At 45.6% G+C, this 22885-nt stretch overlaps 10 non-coding genes across 10 annotated transcripts; all 10 read right to left on the bottom strand.

Moving 5' to 3' along the window:
- Nucleotides 1-1297: 1297 nt before the first annotated feature.
- trnai-aau (transfer RNA isoleucine (anticodon AAU)) lies at nt 1298-1371 on the bottom strand. Its single transcript has one exon. It is a non-coding gene; the product is annotated as a tRNA-Ile (tRNA).
- Nucleotides 1372-3413: 2042 nt separating this feature from the next.
- trnai-aau (transfer RNA isoleucine (anticodon AAU)) lies at nt 3414-3487 on the bottom strand. The gene has a single exon. It is a non-coding gene; the product is annotated as a tRNA-Ile (tRNA).
- Nucleotides 3488-5527: 2040 nt separating this feature from the next.
- Nucleotides 5528-5601, bottom strand: trnai-aau (transfer RNA isoleucine (anticodon AAU)). The gene has a single exon. It is a non-coding gene; the product is annotated as a tRNA-Ile (tRNA).
- A 2040-nt stretch (nt 5602-7641) lies between these two features.
- On the bottom strand, nt 7642-7715 carry trnai-aau (transfer RNA isoleucine (anticodon AAU)). Its single transcript has one exon. It is a non-coding gene; the product is annotated as a tRNA-Ile (tRNA).
- A 2039-nt stretch (nt 7716-9754) lies between these two features.
- trnai-aau (transfer RNA isoleucine (anticodon AAU)) lies at nt 9755-9828 on the bottom strand. Its single transcript has one exon. It is a non-coding gene; the product is annotated as a tRNA-Ile (tRNA).
- A 2041-nt stretch (nt 9829-11869) lies between these two features.
- On the bottom strand, nt 11870-11943 carry trnai-aau (transfer RNA isoleucine (anticodon AAU)). Its single transcript has one exon. It is a non-coding gene; the product is annotated as a tRNA-Ile (tRNA).
- Nucleotides 11944-13983: 2040 nt separating this feature from the next.
- On the bottom strand, nt 13984-14057 carry trnai-aau (transfer RNA isoleucine (anticodon AAU)). Its single transcript has one exon. It is a non-coding gene; the product is annotated as a tRNA-Ile (tRNA).
- Nucleotides 14058-16097: 2040 nt separating this feature from the next.
- trnai-aau (transfer RNA isoleucine (anticodon AAU)) lies at nt 16098-16171 on the bottom strand. Its single transcript has one exon. It is a non-coding gene; the product is annotated as a tRNA-Ile (tRNA).
- Nucleotides 16172-18211: 2040 nt separating this feature from the next.
- Nucleotides 18212-18285, bottom strand: trnai-aau (transfer RNA isoleucine (anticodon AAU)). The gene has a single exon. It is a non-coding gene; the product is annotated as a tRNA-Ile (tRNA).
- A 2039-nt stretch (nt 18286-20324) lies between these two features.
- On the bottom strand, nt 20325-20398 carry trnai-aau (transfer RNA isoleucine (anticodon AAU)). The gene has a single exon. It is a non-coding gene; the product is annotated as a tRNA-Ile (tRNA).
- Between the last annotated feature and the right edge of the window lie 2487 nt (nt 20399-22885).

A 22885-nucleotide genomic window follows, 5' to 3' on the forward strand; every position in this document is an offset into this window, starting at 1 on the left:
GTTCCTTTCGCTCAGGTGGGGCAGTTCAGAACTAGAGGGTATAAATCTGGTGTGGGAGGGTGAGAATTCGAAAGGCAGTGAGGGGCAACGGCTGCACGCAGAGGGTGGTGCGTTTCTGGAATAACTTACCAGACCAGCTGGTGATGGATGGTATAATTCCAATACTGTTAAGGAATCTGGACGTGTACTTGAATCGGAAGGGTTGAGAGAGAAATGGGTCAAGTGCATGCAATCGCGGCTGGATGAGTTGAGGATATCTGTTCGGAATGGACGAGTGCGACCGAAGACTGTGTTTTCAGTGCTGTCCACATCTATTGGCTCTATGATAGTGCAGGTGAAATGATAAAAAAGATGAATAAAAAAAAGAAGTAAAATTGTCTGAAGTTGTTGAATTCAAACAACTTCAGGTAATTTTATTTCAATTATTTTATTTATCTTTTTTAGTTGTGTTTTTTTTTTCACTGTTCTGTACCTCTTATTTCTTGACTGTCTCTCTTTCTCTCGCTCCCCACTCTCTCAATACCTTTTTCCTCTCCTCTTCCCGCTTTGCTACGCTTCTCCCCTGTTTTCCATTTTGTCTATGCTTCACCCATCCCTCACATATTTTGTCACATAGCGCTGGCTTGAGCCTGGGTCATTCACGCCTCTTAATCTCCCTTTAATCTCTCCATGCACTGTCATTATCACCTTTGCATCTGGAGCCTTGACTCACCTTCTCTCAGCGTGGTGGAAATAGCTCCATAATACTCCCCCTTTGTTTTTATCTTTATCTTTAATCAGTTAGACTCGAAACGTCAGCTCTTTTCTCTCCTTGCAGATGGTGCCAGACCTGCAGAGATTTTCCAGCATTTTCTCTTTTGGTTTCAGATTCCAGCATCCGCAGTAATTTGCTTTTATTAATGGCTCTGTGATATTGCTGGTGATATGATAACTCCAGTGTCGATGCATGAGAGGTGAGCAAGCGAACGAATTGCCTTTGGAAGTCGTGTGACGAGTATTAACAGAGATCCAGGAAAATAACACGAACGAATCTTTGATTGAATTGAAGCCTGAACTCTGGTTCCCCTCCGAGACTGTGCCAGGTCTGCCTTTTTCCTGCACATATTTCATGTTTTGCATTTGTTGGCGAAAACAACTGAGACTGGTTGTTTTGCTGCCGACAACATCCACCAGTCATCACCTATACGGCGATCAAGTCGTGCGTCTATCCCTGTCAAATGTTTTATTGCGCAGGTGGCGCTTCCGGCTTTGTGGAGCACGTCGCTTGGAAACACAGCAACCACACAAGCGCTGCATGTGGTCAGTGTGGGGATCGAACCCACGACCTTGGCGTAATTAGCACCACGCTCTAACCAGCTGAGCTAACCGACCAACGCCGGCGGCTTGGCGAAAGCAAATGCCTATATTGCCGGTGCCCACAACCACGGCTGCTCTGCATTTTCTGCTTCTCATCGATCGCACGATAGTCTGAAGTATTTCCTTTCGTTGCAAAGCTTTTCAACATAAAAAAAACATTTACTTTTCCGAACGCGCATACTCGAGTTAACCATTTGCTCTGATATCTAAAATTAAGCACAATGTCCGGACGCATGCAATTTCAATCGCAACGCCACCAGCTCAGCTGCAGCTTCTCACGTTGACAAATTTCGTCTGGAGAACCGTACCTTCAAGGATCGCTCACTGTTCTTCTGGATACTCACAGACCTTTGGAGTCAGGGTTATGTGCTGCTGATTAACTGCTACGAACCTTATGCCAAATGCATTGGAATTGTAATCTATCAGTGAGGTTCTTTCTGCTCCCGAACGACGCAGTTGCTTTGGTGTCAGCAACAGCTCAGAAGTCAATTGCACGTTTTGCTCAATGACTCATGTTGCTTATGCAATCTTCGTTTGACAGCAAGTTATCAGGCCTTCCTGCAGAGTTTGTCAGCGACAGGTCAGCTGCTAAAACGATTGCTTCAGACAGCATGCTACACCCTACATTTGAAAATGGAGAAGGTGCAAACGTTTACAGGCTGAACACTCGCTCACTATTTCGCCTGGCGCGTCAGAGGCTGGGAGCTGATCTTACGGAGGTTTTTCAATCATGAGGGGGATGAATCGGGTAAATAGACAAGTTCCTTTCGCTCAGGTGGGGCAGTTCAGAACTAGAGGGTATAAATCTGGTGTGGGAGGGTGAGAATTCGAAAGGCAGTGAGGGGCAACGGCTGCACGCAGAGGGTGGTGCGTTTCTGGAATAACTTACCAGACCAGCTGGTGATGGATTGTATAATTCCAATACTGTTAAGGAATCTGGGCGTGTACTTGAATCGGAAGGGTTGAGAGAGAAATGGGTCAAGTGCATGCAATCGCGGCTGGATGAGTTGAGGATATCTGTTCGGAATGGACGAGTGCGACCGAAGACTGTGTTTTCAGTGCTGTCCACATCTATTGGCTCTATGATAGTGCAGGTGAAATGATAAAAAAGATGAATAAAAAAAAGAAGTAAAATTGTCTGAAGTTGTTGAATTCAAACAACTTCAGGTAATTTTATTTCAATTATTTTATTTATCTTTTTTAGTTGTGTTTTTTTTTTCACTGTTCTGTACCTCTTATTTCTTGACTGTCTCTCTTTCTCTCGCTCCCCACTCTCTCAATACCTTTTTCCTCACCTCTTCCCGCTTTGCTACCCTTCTCCCCTGTTTTCCATTTTGTCTCTGCTTCACCCATCCCTCACATATTTTGTCACATAGCGCTGGCTTGAGCCTGGGTCATTCACGCCTCTTAATCTCCCTTTAATCTCTCCATGCACTGTCATTATCACCTTTGCATCTGGAGCCTTGACTCACCTTCTCTCAGCGTGGTGGAAATAGCTCCATAATACTCCCCCTTTGTTTTTATCTTTATCTTTAATCAGTTAGACTCGAAACGTCAGCTCTTTTCTCTCCTTGCAGATGGTGCCAGACCTGCTGAGATTTTCCAGCATTTTCTCTTTTGGTTTCAGATTCCAGCATCCGCAGTAATTTGCTTTTATTAATGGCTCTGTGATATTGCTGGTGATATGATAACTCCAGTGTCGATGCATGAGAGGTGAGCAAGCGAACGAATTGCCTCTGGAAGTCGTGTGACGAGTATTAACAGAGATCCAGGAAAATAACACGAACGAATCTTTGATTGAATTGAACCCTGAACTCTGGTTCCCCTCCGAGACTGTGCCAGGTTTGCCTTTTTCCTGCACATATTTCATGTTTTGCATTTGTTGGCGAAAAGAACTGAGAGTGGTTGTTTTGCTGCCGACAACATCCACCAGTCATCACCTGTACGGCGATCAAGTCGTGCGTCTATCCCTGTCAAACGTTTTATTGCGCAGGTGGCGCTTCCGGCTTTGTGAAGCACGTCGCTTGGAAACACAGCAACCACACAAGCGCTGCATATGGTCAGTGTGGGGATCGAACCCACGACCTTGGCGTTATTAGCACCACGCTCTAACCAGCTGAGCTAACCGACCAACGCTGGCGGCTTGGCGAAAGCAAATGCCTATATTGCCGGTGCCCACAACCACGGCTGCTCTGCATTTTCTGCTTCTCATCGATCGCACGATAGTCTGAAGTATTTCCTTTCGTTGCAAAGCTTTTCAACATAAAAAAACATTTACTTTTCCGAACGCGCATACTCGAGTTAACCATTTGCTCTGATATCTAAAATTAAGCACAATGTCCGGACGCATGCAATTTCAATCGCAAAGCCACCAGCTCAGCTGCAGCTTCTCACGTTGACAAATTTCGTCTGGAGAACCGTACCTTCAAGGATCGCTCACTGTTCTTCTGGATACTCACAGACCTTTGGAGTCAGGGTTACGTGCTGCTGATTAACTGCTACGAACCTTATGCCAAATGCATTGGAATTGTAATCTATCAGTGAGGTTCTTTCTGCTCCCGAACGACGCAGTTGCTTTGGTGTCAGCAACAGCTCAGAAGTCAATTGCACGTTTTGCTCAATGACTCATGTTGCTCATGCAATCTTCGTTTGACAGCAAGTTATCAGGCCTTCCTGCAGAGTTTGTCAGCGACAGGTCAGCTGCTAAAACGATTGCTTCAGACAGCATGCTACACCCTACATTTGAAAATGGAAAAGGTGCAAACGTTTACAGGCTGAACACTCGCTCACTATTTCGCCTGGCGCGTCAGAGGCTGGGAGCTGATCTTACGGAGGTTTTTCAATCATGAGGGGGATGAATCGGGTAAATAGACAAGTTCCTTTCGCTCAGGTGGGGCAGTTCAGAACTAGAGGGTATAAATCTGGTGTGGGAGGGTGAGAATTCGAAAGGCAGTGAGGGGCAACGGCTGCACGCAGAGGGTGGTGCGTTTCTGGAATAACTTACCAGACCAGCTGGTGATGGATGGTATAATTCCAATACTGTTAAGGAATCTGGACGTGTACTTGAATCGGAAGGGTTGAGAGAGAAATGGGTCAAGTGCATGCAATCGCGGCTGGATGAGTTGAGGATATCTGTTCGGAATGGACGAGTGCGACCGAAGACTGTGTTTTCAGTGCTGTCCACATCTATTGGCTCTATGATAGTGCAGGTGAAATGATAAAAAAGATGAATAAAAAAAAGAAGTAAAATTGTCTGAAGTTGTTGAATTCAAACAACTTCAGGTAATTTTATTTCAATTATTTTATTTATCTTTTTTAGTTGTGTTTTTTTTTTCACTGTTCTGTACCTCTTATTTCTTGACTGTCTCTCTTTCTCTCGCTCCCCACTCTCTCAATACCTTTTTCCTCTCCTCTTCCCGCTTTGCTACCCTTCTCCTCTGTTTTCCATTTTGTCTCTGCTTCACCCATCCCTCACATATTTTGTCACATAGCGCTGGCTTGAGCCTGGGTCATTCACGCCTCTTAATCTCCCTTTAATCTCTCCATGCACTGTCATTATCACCTTTGCATCTGGAGCCTTGACTCACCTTCTCTCAGCGTGGTGGAAATAGCTCCATAATACTCCCCCTTTGTTTTTATCTTTATCTTTAATCAGTTAGACTCGAAACGTCAGCTCTTTTCTCTCCTTGCAGATGGTGCCAGACCTGCTGAGATTTTCCAGCATTTTCTCTTTTGGTTTCAGATTCCAGCATCCGCAGTAATTTGCTTTTATTAATGGCTCTGTGATATGCTGGTGATATGATAACTCCAGTGTCGATGCATGAGAGGTGAGCAAGCGAACGAATTGCCTCTGGAAGTCGTGTGACGAGTATTAACAGAGATCCAGGAAAATAACACGAACGAATCTTTGATTGAATTGAACCCTGAACTCTGGTTCCCCTCCGAGACTGTGCCAGGTCTGCCTTTTTCCTGCACATATTTCATGTTTTGCATTTGTTGGCGAAAACAACTGAGACTGGTTGTTTTGCTGCCGACAACATCCACCAGTCATCACCTGTACGGCGATCAAGTCGTGCGTCTATCCCTGTCAAACGCTTAAATGCGCAGGTGGCGCTTCCGGCTTTGTGGAGCACGTCGCTTGGAAACACAGCAACCACACAAGCGCTGCATGTGGTCAGTGTGGGGATCGAACCCACGACCTTGGCGTTATTAGCACCACGCTCTAACCAGCTGAGCTAACCGACCAACGCTGGCGGCTGGGCGAAAGCAAATGCCTATATTGCCGGTGCCCACAACCACGGCTGCTCTGCATTTTCTGCTTCTCATCGATCGCACGATAGTCTGAAGTATTTCCTTTCGTTGCAAAGCTTTTCAACATAAAAAAACATTTACTTTTCCGAACGCGCATACTCGAGTTAACCATTTGCTCTGATATCTAAAATTAAGCACAATGTCCGGACGCATGCAATTTCAATCGCAACGCCACCAGCTCAGCTGCAGCTTCTCACGTTGACAAATTTCGTCTGGAGAACCGTACCTTCAAGGATCGCTCACTGTTCTTCTGGATACTCACAGACCTTTGGAGTCAGGGTTATGTGCTGCTGATTAACTGCTACGAACCTTATGCCAAATGCATTGGAATTGTAATCTATCAGTGAGGTTCTTTCTGCTCCCGAACGACGCAGTTGCTTTGGTGTCAGCAACAGCTCAGAAGTCAATTGCACGTTTTGCTCAATGACTCATGTTGCTTATGCAATCTTCGTTTGACAGCAAGTTATCAGGCCTTCCTGCAGAGTTTGTCAGCGACAGGTCAGCTGCTAAAACGATTGCTTCAGACAGCATGCTACACCCTACATTTGAAAATGGAAAAGGTGCAAACGTTTACAGGCTGAACACTCGCTCACTATTTCGCCTGGCGCGTCAGAGGCTGGGAGCTGATCTTACGGAGGTTTTTCAATCATGAGGGGGATGAATCGGGTAAATAGACAAGTTCCTTTCGCTCAGGTGGGGCAGTTCAGAACTAGAGGGTATAAATCTGGTGTGGGAGGGTGAGAATTCGAAAGGCAGTGAGGGGCAACGGCTGCACGCAGAGGGTGGTGCGTTTCTGGAATAACTTACCAGACCAGCTGGTGATGGATTGTATAATTCCAATACTGTTAAGGAATCTGGGCGTGTACTTGAATCGGAAGGGTTGAGAGAGAAATGGGTCAAGTGCATGCAATCGCGGCTGAATGAGTTGAGGATATCTGTTCGGAATGGACGAGTGCGACCGAAGACTGTGTTTTCAGTGCTGTCCACATCTATTGGCTCTATGATAGTGCAGGTGAAATGATAAAAAAGATGAATAAAAAAAAGAAGTAAAATTGTCTGAAGTTGTTGAATTCAAACAACTTCAGGTAATTTTATTTCAATTATTTTATTTATCTTTTTTAGTTGTGTTTTTTTTTCACTGTTCTGTACCTCTTATTTCTTGACTGTCTCTCTTTCTCTCGCTCCCCACTCTCTCAATACCTTTTTCCTCTCCTCTTCCCGCTTTGCTACCCTTCTCCCCTGTTTTCCATTTTGTCTCTGCTTCACCCATCCCTCACATATTTTGTCACATAGCGCTGGCTTGAGCCTGGGTCATTCACGCCTCTTAATCTCCCTTTAATCTCTCCATGCACTGTCATTATCACCTTTGCATCTGGAGCCTTGACTCACCTTCTCTCAGCGTGGTGGAAATAGCTCCATAATACTCCCCCTTTGTTTTTATCTTTATCTTTAATCAGTTAGACTCGAAACGTCAGCTCTTTTCTCTCCTTGCAGATGGTGCCAGACCTGCAGAGATTTTCCAGCATTTTCTCTTTTGGTTTCAGATTCCAGCATCCGCAGTAATTTGCTTTTATTAATGGCTCTGTGATATTGCTGGTGATATGATAACTCCAGTGTCGATGCATGAGAGGTGAGCAAGCGAACGAATTGCCTCTGGAAGTCGTGTGACGAGTATTAACAGAGATCCAGGAAAATAACACGAACGAATCTTTGATTGAATTGAAGCCTGAACTCTGGTTCCCCTCCGAGACTGTGCCAGGTCTGCCTTTTTCCTGCACATATTTCATGTTTTGCATTTGTTGGCGAAAACAACTGAGACTGGTTGTTTTGCTGCCGACAACATCCACCAGTCATCACCTGTACGGCGATCAAGTCGTGCGTCTATCCCTGTCAAACGCTTAAATGCGCAGGTGGCGCTTCCGGCTTTGTGGAGCACGTCGCTTGGAAACACAGCAACCACACAAGCGCTGCATGTGGTCAGTGTGGGGATCGAACCCACGACCTTGGCGTTATTAGCACCACGCTCTAACCAGCTGAGCTAACCGACCAACGCTGGCGGCTGGGCGAAAGCAAATGCCTATATTGCCGGTGCCCACAACCACGGCTGCTCTGCATTTTCTGCTTCTCATCGATCGCACGATAGTCTGAAGTATTTCCTTTCGTTGCAAAGCTTTTCAACATAAAAAAACATTTACTTTTCCGAACGCGCATACTCGAGTTAACCATTTGCTCTGATATCTAAAATTAAGCACAATGTCCGGACGCATGCAATTTCAATCGCAACGCCACCAGCTCAGCTGCAGCTTCTCACGTTGACAAATTTCGTCTGGAGAACCGTACCTTCAAGGATCGCTCACTGTTCTTCTGGATACTCACAGACCTTTGGAGTCAGGGTTATGTGCTGCTGATTAACTGCTACGAACCTTATGCCAAATGCATTGGAATTGTAATCTATCAGTGAGGTTCTTTCTGCTCCCGAACGACGCAGTTGCTTTGGTGTCAGCAACAGCTCAGAAGTCAATTGCACGTTTTGCTCAATGACTCATGTTGCTTATGCAATCTTCGTTTGACAGCAAGTTATCAGGCCTTCCTGCAGAGTTTGTCAGCGACAGGTCAGCTGCTAAAACGATTGCTTCAGACAGCATGCTACACCCTACATTTGAAAATGGAAAAGGTGCAAACGTTTACAGGCTGAACACTCGCTCACTATTTCGCCTGGCGCGTCAGAGGCTGGGAGCTGATCTTACGGAGGTTTTTCAATCATGAGGGGGATGAATCGGGTAAATAGACAAGTTCCTTTCGCTCAGGTGGGGCAGTTCAGAACTAGAGGGTATAAATCTGGTGTGGGAGGGTGAGAATTCGAAAGGCAGTGAGGGGCAACGGCTGCACGCAGAGGGTGGTGCGTTTCTGGAATAACTTACCAGACCAGCTGGTGATGGATTGTATAATTCCAATACTGTTAAGGAATCTGGGCGTGTACTTGAATCGGAAGGGTTGAGAGAGAAATGGGTCAAGTGCATGCAATCGCGGCTGAATGAGTTGAGGATATCTGTTCGGAATGGACGAGTGCGACCGAAGACTGTGTTTTCAGTGCTGTCCACATCTATTGGCTCTATGATAGTGCAGGTGAAATGATAAAAAAGATGAATAAAAAAAAGAAGTAAAATTGTCTGAAGTTGTTGAATTCAAACAACTTCAGGTAATTTTATTTCAATTATTTTATTTATCTTTTTTAGTTGTGTTTTTTTTCACTGTTCTGTACCTCTTATTTCTTGACTGTCTCTCTTTCTCTCGCTCCCCACTCTCTCAATACATTTTTCCTCTCCTCTTCCCGCTTTGCTACCCTTCTCCCCTGTTTTCCATTTTGTCTCTGCTTCACCCATCCCTCACATATTTTGTCACATAGCGCTGGCTTGAGCCTGGGTCATTCACGCCTCTTAATCTCCCTTTAATCTCTCCATGCACTGTCATTATCACCTTTGCATCTGGAGCCTTGACTCACCTTCTCTCAGCGTGGTGGAAATAGCTCCATAATACTCCCCCTTTGTTTTTATCTTTATCTTTAATCAGTTAGACTCGAAACGTCAGCTCTTTTCTCTCCTTGCAGATGGTGCCAGACCTGCAGAGATTTTCCAGCATTTTCTCTTTTGGTTTCAGATTCCAGCATCCGCAGTAATTTGCTTTTATTAATGGCTCTGTGATATTGCTGGTGATATGATAACTCCAGTGTCGATGCATGAGAGGTGAGCAAGCGAACGAATTGCCTCTGGAAGTCGTGTGACGAGTATTAACAGAGATCCAGGAAAATAACACGAACGAATCTTTGATTGAATTGAAGCCTGAACTCTGGTTCCCCTCCGAGACTGTGCCAGGTTTGCCTTTTTCCTGCACATATTTCATGTTTTGCATTTGTTGGCGAAAACAACTGAGACTGGTTGTTTTGCTGCCGACAACATCCACCAGTCATCACCTGTACGGCGATCAAGTCGTGCGTCTATCCTTGCCAAATGCGTTATTGCGCAGGTGGCGCTTCCGGCTTTGTGGAGCACGTCGCTTGGAAACACAACAACCACACAAGCGCTGCATGTGGTCAGTGTGGGAATCGAACCCACGACCATGGCGTTATTAGCACCACGCTCTAACCAGCTGAGCTAACCGACCAACGCTCGAGGCGGGGCGAAAGCAAATGCCTATATTGCCGGTGCCCACAACCACGGCTGCTCTGCATTTTCTGCTTCTCATCGATCGCACGATAGTCTGAAGTATTTCCTTTCGTTGCAAAGCTTTTCAACATAAAAAAACATTTACTTTTCCGAACGCGCATACTCGAGTTAACCATTTGCTCTGATATCTAAAATTAAGCACAATGTCCGGACGCATGCAATTTCAATCGCAACGCCACCAGCTCAGCTGCAGCTTCTCACGTTGACAAATTTCGTCTGGAGAACCGTACCTTCAAGGATCGCTCACTGTTCTTCTGGATACTCACAGACCTTTGGAGTCAGGGTTATGTGCTGCTGATTAACTGCTACGAACCTTATGCCAAATGCATTGGAATTGTAATCTATCAGTGAGGTTCTTTCTGCTCCCGAACGACGCAGTTGCTTTGGTGTCAGCAACAGCTCAGAAGTCAATTGCACGTTTTGCTCAATGACTCATGTTGCTTATGCAATCTTCGTTTGACAGCAAGTTATCAGGCCTTCCTGCAGAGTTTGTCAGCGACAGGTCAGCTGCTAAAACGATTGCTTCAGACAGCATGCTACACCCTACATTTGAAAATGGAAAAGGTGCAAACGTTTACAGGCTGAACACTCGCTCACTATTTCGCCTGGCGCGTCAGAGGCTGGGAGCTGATCTTACGGAGGTTTTTCAATCATGAGGGGGATGAATCGGGTAAATAGACAAGTTCCTTTCGCTCAGGTGGGGCAGTTCAGAACTAGAGGGTATAAATCTGGTGTGGGAGGGTGAGAATTCGAAAGGCAGTGAGGGGCAACGGCTGCACGCAGAGGGTGGTGCGTTTCTGGAATAACTTACCAGACCAGCTGGTGATGGATGGTATAATTCCAATACTGTTAAGAAATCTGAACGTGTACTTGAATCGGAAGGGTTGAGAGAGAAATGGGTCAAGTGCATGCAATCGCGGCTGGATGAGTTGAGGATATCTGTTCGGAATGGACGAGTGCGACCGAAGACTGTGTTTTCAGTGCAGTCCACATCTATTGGCTCTATGATAGTGCAGGTGAAATGATAAAAAAGATGAATAAAAAAAAGAAGTAAAATTGTCTGAAGTTGTTGAATTCAAACAACTTCAGGTAATTTTATTTCAATTATTTTATTTATCTTTTTTAGTTGTGTTTTTTTTTTCACTGTTCTGTACCTCTTATTTCTTGACTGTCTCTCTTTCTCTCGCTCCCCACTCTCTCAATACCTTTTTCCTCTCCTCTTCCCGCTTTGCTACCCTTCTCCCCTGTTTTCCATTTTGTCTCTGCTTCACCCATCCCTCACATATTTTGTCACATAGCGCTGGCTTGAGCCTGGGTCATTCACGCCTCTTAATCTCCCTGTAATCTCTCCATGCACTGTCATTATCACCTTTGCATCTGGAGCCTTGACTCACCTTCTCTCAGCGTGGTGGAAATAGCTCCATAATACTCCCCCTTTCTTTTTATCTTTATCTTTAATCAGTTAGACTCGAAACGTCAGCTCTTTTCTCTCCTTGCAGATGGTGCCAGACCTGCAGAGATTTTCCAGCATTTTCTCTTTTGGTTTCAGATTCCAGCATCCGCAGTAATTTGCTTTTATTAATGGCTCTGTGATATTGCTGGTGATATGATAACTCCAGTGTCGATGCATGAGAGGTGAGCAAGCGAACGAATTGCCTCTGGAAGTCGTGTGACGAGTATTAACAGAGATCCAGGAAAATAACACGAACGAATCTTTGATTGAATTGAAGCCTGAACTCTGGTTCCCCTCCGAGACTGTGCCAGGTTTGCCTTTTTCCTGCACATATTTCATGTTTTGCATTTGTTGGCGAAAACAACTGAGACTGGTTGTTTTGCTGCCGACAACATCCACCAGTCATCACCTGTACGGCGATCAAGTCGTGCGTCTCTCCCTGTCAAATGTTTTATTGCGCAGGTGGCGCTTCCGGCTTTGTGGAGCACGTCGCTTGGAAACACAGCAACCACACAAGCGCTGCATGTGGTCAGTGTGGGGATCGAACCCACGACCTGGGCGTTATTAGCACCACGCTCTAACCAGCTGAGCTAACCGACCAACGCCGGCGGCTTGGCGAAAGCAAATGCCTATATTGCCGGTGCCCACAACCACGGCTGCTCTGCATTTTCTGCTTCTCATCGATCGCACGATAGTCTGAAGTATTTCCTTTCGTTGCAAAGCTTTTCAACATAAAAAAAACATTTACTTTTCCGAACGCGCATGCTCGAGTTAACCATTTGCTCTGATATCTAAAATTAAGCACAATGTCCGGACGCATGCAATTTCAATCGCAACGCCACCAGCTCAGCTGCAGCTTCTCACGTTGACAAATTTCGTCTGGAGAACCGTACCTTCAAGGATCGCTCACTGTTCTTCTGGATACTCACAGACCTTTGGAGTCAGGGTTATGTGCTGCTGATTAACTGCTACGAACCTTATGCCAAATGCATTGGAATTGTAATCTATCAGTGAGGTTCTTTCTGCTCCCGAACGACGCAGTTGCTTTGGTGTCAGCAACAGCTCAGAAGTCAATTGCACGTTTTGCTCAATGACTCATGTTGCTTATGCAATCTTCGTTTGACAGCAAGTTATCAGGCCTTCCTGCAGAGTTTGTCAGCGACAGGTCAGCTGCTAAAACGATTGCTTCAGACAGCATGCTACACCCTACATTTGAAAATGGAAAAGGTGCAAACGTTTACAGGCTGAACACTCGCTCACGATTTCGCCTGGCGCGTCAGAGGCTGGGAGCTGATCTTACGGAGGTTTTTCAATCATGAGGGGGATGAATCGGGTAAATAGACAAGTTCCTTTCGCTCAGGTGGGGCAGTTCAGAACTAGAGGGTATAAATCTGGTGTGGGAGGGTGAGAATTCGAAAGGCAGTGAGGGGCAACGGCTGCACGCAGAGGGTGGTGCGTTTCTGGAATAACTTACCAGACCAGCTGGTGATGGATGGTATAATTCCAATACTGTTAAGGAATCTGGGCGTGTACTTGAATCGGAAGGGTTGAGAGAGAAATGGGTCAAGTGCATGCAATCGCGGCTGGATGAGTTGAGGATATCTGTTCGGAATGGACGAGTGCGACCGAAGACTGTGTTTTCAGTGCTGTCCACATCTATTGGCTCTATGATAGTGCAGGTGAAATGATAAAAAAGATGAATAAAAAAAAGAAGTAAAATTGTCTGAAGTTGTTGAATTCAAACAACTTCAGGTAATTTTATTTCAATTATTTTATTTATCTTTTTTAGTTGTGTTTTTTTTCACTGTTCTGTACCTCTTATTTCTTGACTGTCTCTCTTTCTCTCGCTCCCCACTCTCTCAATACCTTTTTCCTCTCCTCTTCCCGCTTTGCTACCCTTCTCCCCTGTTTTCCATTTTGTCTCTGCTTCACCCATCCCTCACATATTTTGTCACATAGCGCTGGCTTGAGCCTGGGTCATTCACGCCTCTTAATCTCCCTTTAATCTCTCCATGCACTGTCATTATCACCTTTGCATCTGGAGCCTGGACTCACCTTCTCTCAGCGTGGTGGAAATAGCTCCATAATACTCCCCCTTTGTTTTTATCTTTATCTTTAATCAGTTAGACTCGAAGCGTCAGCTCTTTTCTCTCCTTGCAGATGGTGCCAGACCTGCTGAGATTTTCCAGCATTTTCTCTTTTGGTTTCAGATTCCAGCATCCGCAGTAATTTGCTTTTATTAATGGCTCTGTGATATTGCTGGTGATATGATAACTCCAGTGTCGATGCATGAGAGGTGAGCAAGCGAACGAATTGCCTCTGGAAGTCGTGTGACGAGTATTAACAGAGATCCAGGAAAATAACACGAACGAATCTTTGATTGAATTGAAGCCTGAACTCTGGTTCCCCTCCGAGACTGTGCCAGGTCTGCCTTTTTCCTGCACATATTTCATGTTTTGCATTTGTTGGCGAAAACAACTGAGACTGGTTGTTTTGCTGCCGACAACATCCACCAGTCATCACCTGTACGGCGATCAAGTCGTGCGTCTATCCCTGTCAAACGCTTTAATGCGCAGGTGGCGCTTCCGGCTTTGTGGAGCACGTCGCTTGGAAACACAGCAACCACACAAGCGCTGCATGTGGTCAGTGTGGGGATCGAACCCACGACCTTGGCGTTATTAGCACCACGCTCTAACCAGCTGAGCTAACCGACCAACGCTGGCGGCTGGGCGAAAGCAAATGCCTATATTGCCGGTGCCCACAACCACGGCTGCTCTGCATTTTCTGCTTCTCATCGATCGCACGATAGTCTGAAGTATTTCCTTTCGTTGCAAAGCTTTTCAACATAAAAAAACATTTACTTTTCCGAACGCGCATACTCGAGTTAACCATTTGCTCTGATATCTAAAATTAAGCACAATGTCCGGACGCATGCAATTTCAATCGCAACGCCACCAGCTCAGCTGCAGCTTCTCACGTTGACAAATTTCGTCTGGAGAACCGTACCTTCAAGGATCGCTCACTGTTCTTCTGGATACTCACAGACCTTTGGAGTCAGGGTTATGTGCTGCTGATTAACTGCTACGAACCTTATGCCAAATGCATTGGAATTGTAATCTATCAGTGAGGTTCTTTCTGCTCCCGAACGACGCAGTTGCTTTGGTGTCAGCAACAGCTCAGAAGTCAATTGCACGTTTTGCTCAATGACTCATGTTGCTTATGCAATCTTCGTTTGACAGCAAGTTATCAGGCCTTCCTGCAGAGTTTGTCAGCGACAGGTCAGCTGCTAAAACGATTGCTTCAGACAGCATGCTACACCCTACATTTGAAAATGGAAAAGGTGCAAACGTTTACAGGCTGAACACTCGCTCACTATTTCGCCTGGCGCGTCAGAGGCTGGGAGCTGATCTTACGGAGGTTTTTCAATCATGAGGGGGATGAATCGGGTAAATAGACAAGTTCCTTTCGCTCAGGTGGGGCAGTTCAGAACTAGAGGGTATAAATCTGGTGTGGGAGGGTGAGAATTCGAAAGGCAGTGAGGGGCAACGGCTGCACGCAGAGGGTGGTGCGTTTCTGGAATAACTTACCAGACCAGCTGGTGATGGATTGTATAATTCCAATACTGTTAAGGAATCTGGGCGTGTACTTGAATCGGAAGGGTTGAGAGAGAAATGGGTCAAGTGCATGCAATCGCGGCTGAATGAGTTGAGGATATCTGTTCGGAATGGACGAGTGCGACCGAAGACTGTGTTTTCAGTGCTGTCCACATCTATTGGCTCTATGATAGTGCAGGTGAAATGATAAAAAAGATGAATAAAAAAAAGAAGTAAAATTGTCTGAAGTTGTTGAATTCAAACAACTTCAGGTAATTTTATTTCAATTATTTTATTTATCTTTTTTAGTTGTGTTTTTTTTTCACTGTTCTGTACCTCTTATTTCTTGACTGTCTCTCTTTCTCTCGCTCCCCACTCTCTCAATACCTTTTTCCTCTCCTCTTCCCGCTTTGCTACCCTTCTCCCCTGTTTTCCATTTTGTCTCTGCTTCACCCATCCCTCACATATTTTGTCACATAGCGCTGGCTTGAGCCTGGGTCATTCACGCCTCTTAATCTCCCTTTAATCTCTCCATGCACTGTCATTATCACCTTTGCATCTGGAGCCTTGACTCACCTTCTCTCAGCGTGGTGGAAATAGCTCCATAATACTCCCCCTTTGTTTTTATCTTTATCTTTAATCAGTTAGACTCGAAACGTCAGCTCTTTTCTCTCCTTGCAGATGGTGCCAGACCTGCAGAGATTTTCCAGCATTTTCTCTTTTGGTTTCAGATTCCAGCATCCGCAGTAATTTGCTTTTATTAATGGCTCTGTGATATTGCTGGTGATATGATAACTCCAGTGTCGATGCATGAGAGGTGAGCAAGCGAACGAATTGCCTCTGGAAGTCGTGTGACGAGTATTAACAGAGATCCAGGAAAATAACACGAACGAATCTTTGATTGAATTGAAGCCTGAACTCTGGTTCCCCTCCGAGACTGTGCCAGGTCTGCCTTTTTCCTGCACATATTTCATGTTTTGCATTTGTTGGCGAAAACAACTGAGACTGGTTGTTTTGCTGCCGACAACATCCACCAGTCATCACCTGTACGGCGATCAAGTCGTGCGTCTATCCCTGTCAAACGCTTAAATGCGCAGGTGGCGCTTCCGGCTTTGTGGAGCACGTCGCTTGGAAACACAGCAACCACACAAGCGCTGCATGTGGTCAGTGTGGGGATCGAACCCACGACCTTGGCGTTATTAGCACCACGCTCTAACCAGCTGAGCTAACCGACCAACGCTGGCGGCTGGGCGAAAGCAAATGCCTATATTGCCGGTGCCCACAACCACGGCTGCTCTGCATTTTCTGCTTCTCATCGATCGCACGATAGTCTGAAGTATTTCCTTTCGTTGCAAAGCTTTTCAACATAAAAAAACATTTATTTTTCCGAACGCGCATACTCGAGTTAACCATTTGCTCTGATATCTAAAATTAAGCACAATGTCCGGACGCATGCAATTTCAATCGCAACGCCACCAGCTCAGCTGCAGCTTCTCACGTTGACAAATTTCGTCTGGAGAACCGTACCTTCAAGGATCGCTCACTGTTCTTCTGGATACTCACAGACCTTTGGAGTCAGGGTTATGTGCTGCTGATTAACTGCTACGAACCTTATGCCAAATGCATTGGAATTGTAATCTATCAGTGAGGTTCTTTCTGCTCCCGAACGACGCAGTTGCTTTGGTGTCAGCAACAGCTCAGAAGTCAATTGCACGTTTTGCTCAATGACTCATGTTGCTTATGCAATCTTCGTTTGACAGCAAGTTATCAGGCCTTCCTGCAGAGTTTGTCAGCGACAGGTCAGCTGCTAAAACGATTGCTTCAGACAGCATGCTACACCCTACATTTGAAAATGGAAAAGGTGCAAACGTTTACAGGCTGAACACTCGCTCACTATTTCGCCTGGCGCGTCAGAGGCTGGGAGCTGATCTTACGGAGGTTTTTCAATCATGAGGGGGATGAATCGGGTAAATAGACAAGTTCCTTTCGCTCAGGTGGGGCAGTTCAGAACTAGAGGGTATAAATCTGGTGTGGGAGGGTGAGAATTCGAAAGGCAGTGAGGGGCAACGGCTGCACGCAGAGGGTGGTGCGTTTCTGGAATAACTTACCAGACCAGCTGGTGATGGATTGTATAATTCCAATACTGTTAAGGAATCTGGGCGTGTACTTGAATCGGAAGGGTTGAGAGAGAAATGGGTCAAGTGCATGCAATCGCGGCTGAATGAGTTGAGGATATCTGTTCGGAATGGACGAGTGCGACCGAAGACTGTGTTTTCAGTGCTGTCCACATCTATTGGCTCTATGATAGTGCAGGTGAAATGATAAAAAAGATGAATAAAAAAAAGAAGTAAAATTGTCTGAAGTTGTTGAATTCAAACAACTTCAGGTAATTTTATTTCAATTATTTTATTTATCTTTTTTAGTTGTGTTTTTTTTTCACTGTTCTGTACCTCTTATTTCTTGACTGTCTCTCTTTCTCTCGCTCCCCACTCTCTCAATACCTTTTTCCTCTCCTCTTCCCGCTTTGCTACCCTTCTCCCCTGTTTTCCATTTTGTCTCTGCTTCACCCATCCCTCACATATTTTGTCACATAGCGCTGGCTTGAGCCTGGGTCATTCACGCCTCTTAATCTCCCTTTAATCTCTCCATGCACTGTCATTATCACCTTTGCATCTGGAGCCTTGACTCACCTTCTCTCAGCGTGGTGGAAATAGCTCCATAATACTCCCCCTTTGTTTTTATCTTTATCTTTAATCAGTTAGACTCGAAACGTCAGCTCTTTTCTCTCCTTGCAGATGGTGCCAGACCTGCAGAGATTTTCCAGCATTTTCTCTTTTGGTTTCAGATTCCAGCATCCGCAGTAATTTGCTTTTATTAATGGCTCTGTGATATTGCTGGTGATATGATAACTCCAGTGTCGATGCATGAGAGGTGAGCAAGCGAACGAATTGCCTCTGGAAGTCGTGTGACGAGTATTAACAGAGATCCAGGAAAATAACACGAACGAATCTTTGATTGAATTGAAGCCTGAACTCTGGTTCCCCTCCGAGACTGTGCCAGGTCTGCCTTTTTCCTGCACATATTTCATGTTTTGCATTTGTTGGCGAAAACAACTGAGACTGGTTGTTTTGCTGCCGACAACATCCACCAGTCATCACCTGTACGGCGATCAAGTCGTGCGTCTATCCCTGTCAAACGCTTAAATGCACAGGTGGCGCTTCCGGCTTTGTGGAGCACGTCGCTTGGAAACACAGCAACCACACAAGCGCTGCATGTGGTCAGTGTGGGGATCGAACTCACGACCTTGGCGTTATTAGCACCACGCTCTAACCAGCTGAGCTAACCGACCAACGCTGGCGGCTGGGTGAAAGCAAATGCCTATATTGCCGGTGCCCACAACCACGGCTGCTCTGCATTTTCTGCTTCTCATCGATCGCACGATAGTCTGAAGTATTTCCTTTCGTTGCAAAGCTTTTCAACATAAAAAAACATTTACTTTTCCGAACGCGCATACTCGAGTTAACCATTTGCTCTGATATCTAAAATTAAGCACAATGTCCGGACGCATGCAATTTCAATCGCAACGCCACCAGCTCAGCTGCAGCTTCTCACGTTGACAAATTTCGTCTGGAGAACCGTACCTTCAAGGATCGCTCACTGTTCTTCTGGATACTCACAGACCTTTGGAGTCAGGGTTATGTGCTGCTGATTAACTGCTACGAACCTTATGCCAAATGCATTGGAATTGTAATCTATCAGTGAGGTTCTTTCTGCTCCCGAACGACGCAGTTGCTTTGGTGTCAGCAACAGCTCAGAAGTCAATTGCACGTTTTGCTCAATGACTCATGTTGCTTATGCAATCTTCGTTTGACAGCAAGTTATCAGGCCTTCCTGCAGAGTTTGTCAGCGACAGGTCAGCTGCTAAAACGATTGCTTCAGACAGCATGCTACACCCTACATTTGAAAATGGAAAAGGTGCAAACGTTTACAGGCTGAACACTCGCTCACTATTTCGCCTGGCGCGTCAGAGGCTGGGAGCTGATCTTACGGAGGTTTTTCAATCATGAGGGGGATGAATCGGGTAAATAGACAAGTTCCTTTCGCTCAGGTGGGGCAGTTCAGAACTAGAGGGTATAAATCTGGTGTGGGAGGGTGAGAATTCGAAAGGCAGTGAGGGGCAACGGCTGCACGCAGAGGGTGGTGCGTTTCTGGAATAACTTACCAGACCAGCTGGTGATGGATTGTATAATTCCAATACTGTTAAGGAATCTGGGCGTGTACTTGAATCGGAAGGGTTGAGAGAGAAATGGGTCAAGTGCATGCAATCGCGGCTGAATGAGTTGAGGATATCTGTTCGGAATGGACGAGTGCGACCGAAGACTGTGTTTTCAGTGCTGTCCACATCTATTGGCTCTATGATAGTGCAGGTGAAATGATAAAAAAGATGAATAAAAAAAAGAAGTAAAATTGTCTGAAGTTGTTGAATTCAAACAACTTCAGGTAATTTTATTTCAATTATTTTATTTATCTTTTTTAGTTGTGTTTTTTTTCACTGTTCTGTACCTCTTATTTCTTGACTGTCTCTCTTTCTCTCGCTCCCCACTCTCTCAATACATTTTTCCTCTCCTCTTCCCGCTTTGCTACCCTTCTCCCCTGTTTTCCATTTTGTCTCTGCTTCACCCATCCCTCACATATTTTGTCACATAGCGCTGGCTTGAGCCTGGGTCATTCACGCCTCTTAATCTCCCTTTAATCTCTCCATGCACTGTCATTATCACCTTTGCATCTGGAGCCTTGACTCACCTTCTCTCAGCGTGGTGGAAATAGCTCCATAATACTCCCCCTTTGTTTTTATCTTTATCTTTAATCAGTTAGACTCGAAACGTCAGCTCTTTTCTCTCCTTGCAGATGGTGCCAGACCTGCTGAGATTTTCCAGCATTTTCTCTTTTGGTTTCAGATTCCAGCATCCGCAGTAATTTGCTTTTATTAATGGCTCTGTGATATTGCTGGTGATATGATAACTCCAGTGTCGATGCATGAGAGGTGAGCAAACGAACGAATTGCCTCTGGAAGTCGTGTGACGAGTATTAACAGAGATCCAGGAAAATAACACGAACGAATCTTTGATTGAATTGAAGCCTGAACTCTGGTTCCCCTCCGAGACTGTGCCAGGTTTGCCTTTTTCCTGCACATATTTCATGTTTTGCATTTGTTGGCGAAAACAACTGAGACTGGTTGTTTTGCTGCCGACAACATCCACCAGTCATCACCTGTACGGCGATCAAGTCGTGCGTCTATCCCTGTCAAATGTTTTATTGCGCAGGTGGCGCTTCCGGCTTTGTGGAGCACGTCGCTTGGAAACACAGCAACCACACAAGCGCTGCATGTGGTCAGTGTGGGGATCGAACCCACGACCTTGGCGTTATTAGCACCACGCTCTAACCAGCTGAGCTAACCGACCAACGCCGGCGGCTTGGCGAAAGCAAATGCCTATATTGCCGGTGCCCACAACCACGGCTGCTCTGCATTTTCTGCTTCTCATCGATCGCACGATAGTCTGAAGTATTTCCTTTCGTTGCAAAGCTTTTCAACATAAAAAAAACATTTACTTTTCCGAACGCGCATACTCGAGTTAACCATTTGCTCTGATATCTAAAATTAAGCACAATGTCCGGACGCATGCAATTTCAATCGCAACGCCACCAGCTCAGCTGCAGCTTCTCACGTTGACAAATTTCGTCTGGAGAACCGTACCTTCAAGGATCGCTCACTGTTCTTCTGGATACTCACAGACCTTTGGAGTCAGGGTTATGTGCTGCTGATTAACTGCTACGAACCTTATGCCAAATGCATTGGAATTGTAATCTATCAGTGAGGTTCTTTCTGCTCCCGAACGACGCAGTTGCTTTGGTGTCAGCAACAGCTCAGAAGTCAATTGCACGTTTTGCTCAATGACTCATGTTGCTTATGCAATCTTCGTTTGACAGCAAGTTATCAGGCCTTCTTGCAGAGTTTGTCAGCGACAGGTCAGCTGCTAAAACGATTGCTTCAGACAGCATGCTACACCCTACATTTGAAAATGGAAAAGGTGCAAACGTTTACAGGCTGAACACTCGCTCACTATTTCGCCTGGCGCGTCAGAGGCTGGGAGCTGATCTTACGGAGGTTTTTCAATCATGAGGGGGATGAATCGGGTAAATAGACAAGTTCCTTTCGCTCAGGTGGGGCAGTTCAGAACTAGAGGGTATAAATCTGGTGTGGGAGGGTGAGAATTCGAAAGGCAGTGAGGGGCAACGGCTGCACGCAGAGGGTGGTGCGTTTCTGGAATAACTTACCAGACCAGCTGGTGATGGATGGTATAATTCCAATACTGTTAAGGAATCTGGGCGTGTACTTGAATCGGAAGGGTTGAGAGAGAAATGGGTCAAGTGCATGCAATCGCGGCTGGATGAGTTGAGGATATCTGTTCGGAATGGACGAGTGCGACCGAAGACTGTGTTTTCAGTGCTGTCCACATCTATTGGCTCCACGATAGTGCAGGTGAAATGATAAAAAAGATGAATAAAAAAAAGAAGTAAAATTGTCTGAAGTTGTTGAATTCAAACAACTTCAGGTAATTTTATTTCAATTATTTTATTTATCTTTTTTAGTTGTGTTTTTTTTTCACTGTTCTGTACCTCGTATTTCTTGACTGTCTCTCTTTCCCTCGCTCCCCACTCTCTCAATACCTTTTTGCTCTCCTCTTCCCGCTTTGCTACCCTTCTCCCCTGTTTTCCATTTTGTCTCTGCTTCACCCATCCCTCACATATTTTGTCACATAGCGCTGGCTTGAGCCTGGGTCATTCACGCCTCTTAATCTCCCTTTAATCTCTCCATGCACTGTCATTATCACCTTTGCATCTGGAGCCTTGACTCACCTTCTCTCAGCGTGGTGGAAATAGCTCCATAATACTCCCCCTTTGTTTTTATCTTTATCTTTAATCAGTTAGACTCGAAACGTCAGCTCTTTTCTCTCCTTGCAGATGGTGCCAGACCTGCAGAGATTTTCCAGCATTTTCTCTTTTGGTTTCAGATTCCAGCATCCGCAGTAATTTGCTTTTATTAATGGCTCTGTGATATTGCTGGTGATATGATAACTCCAGTGTCGATGCATGAGAGGTGAGCAAGCGAACGAATTGCCTCTGGAAGTCGTGTGACGAGTATTAACAGAGATCCAGGAAAATAACACGAACGAATCTTTGATTGAATTGAAGCCTGAACTCTGGTTCCCCTCCGAGACTGTGCCAGGTCTGCCTTTTTCCTGCACATATTTCATGTTTTGCATTTGTTGGCGAAAACAACTGAGACTGGTTGTTTTGCTGCCGACAACATCCACCAGTCATCACCTGTACGGCGATCAAGTCGTGCGTCTATCCCTGTCAAATGCTTTAATTGCGCAGGTGGCGCTTCCGGCTTTGTGGAGCACGTCGCTTGGAAACACAGCAACCACACAAGCGCTGCATGTGGTCAGTGTGGGGATGGCACCCACGACCTTGGCGTTATTAGCACCACGCTCTAACCAGCTGAGCTAACCGACCAACGTTGGCGGCTGGGCGAAAGCAAATGCCTATATTGCCGGTGCCCACAACCACGGCTGCTCTGCATTTTCTGCTTCTCATCGATCGCACGATAGTCTGAAGTATTTCCTTTCGTTGCAAAGCTTTTCAACATAAAAAAACATTTACTTTTCCGAACGCGCATACTCGAGTTAACCATTTGCTCTGATATCTAAAATTAAGCACAATGTCCGGACGCATGCAATTTCAATCGCAAAGCCACCAGCTCAGCTGCAGCTTCTCACGTTGACAAATTTCGTCTGGAGAACCGTACCTTCAAGGATCGCTCACTGTTCTTCTGGATACTCACAGACCTTTGGAGTCAGGGTTACGTGCTGCTGATTAACTGCTAC

Source organism: Chiloscyllium punctatum, chromosome 1 (genome assembly GCF_047496795.1).
Source record: "Chiloscyllium punctatum isolate Juve2018m chromosome 1, sChiPun1.3, whole genome shotgun sequence".
Classification (NCBI taxonomy): domain Eukaryota; kingdom Metazoa; phylum Chordata; class Chondrichthyes; order Orectolobiformes; family Hemiscylliidae; genus Chiloscyllium; species Chiloscyllium punctatum.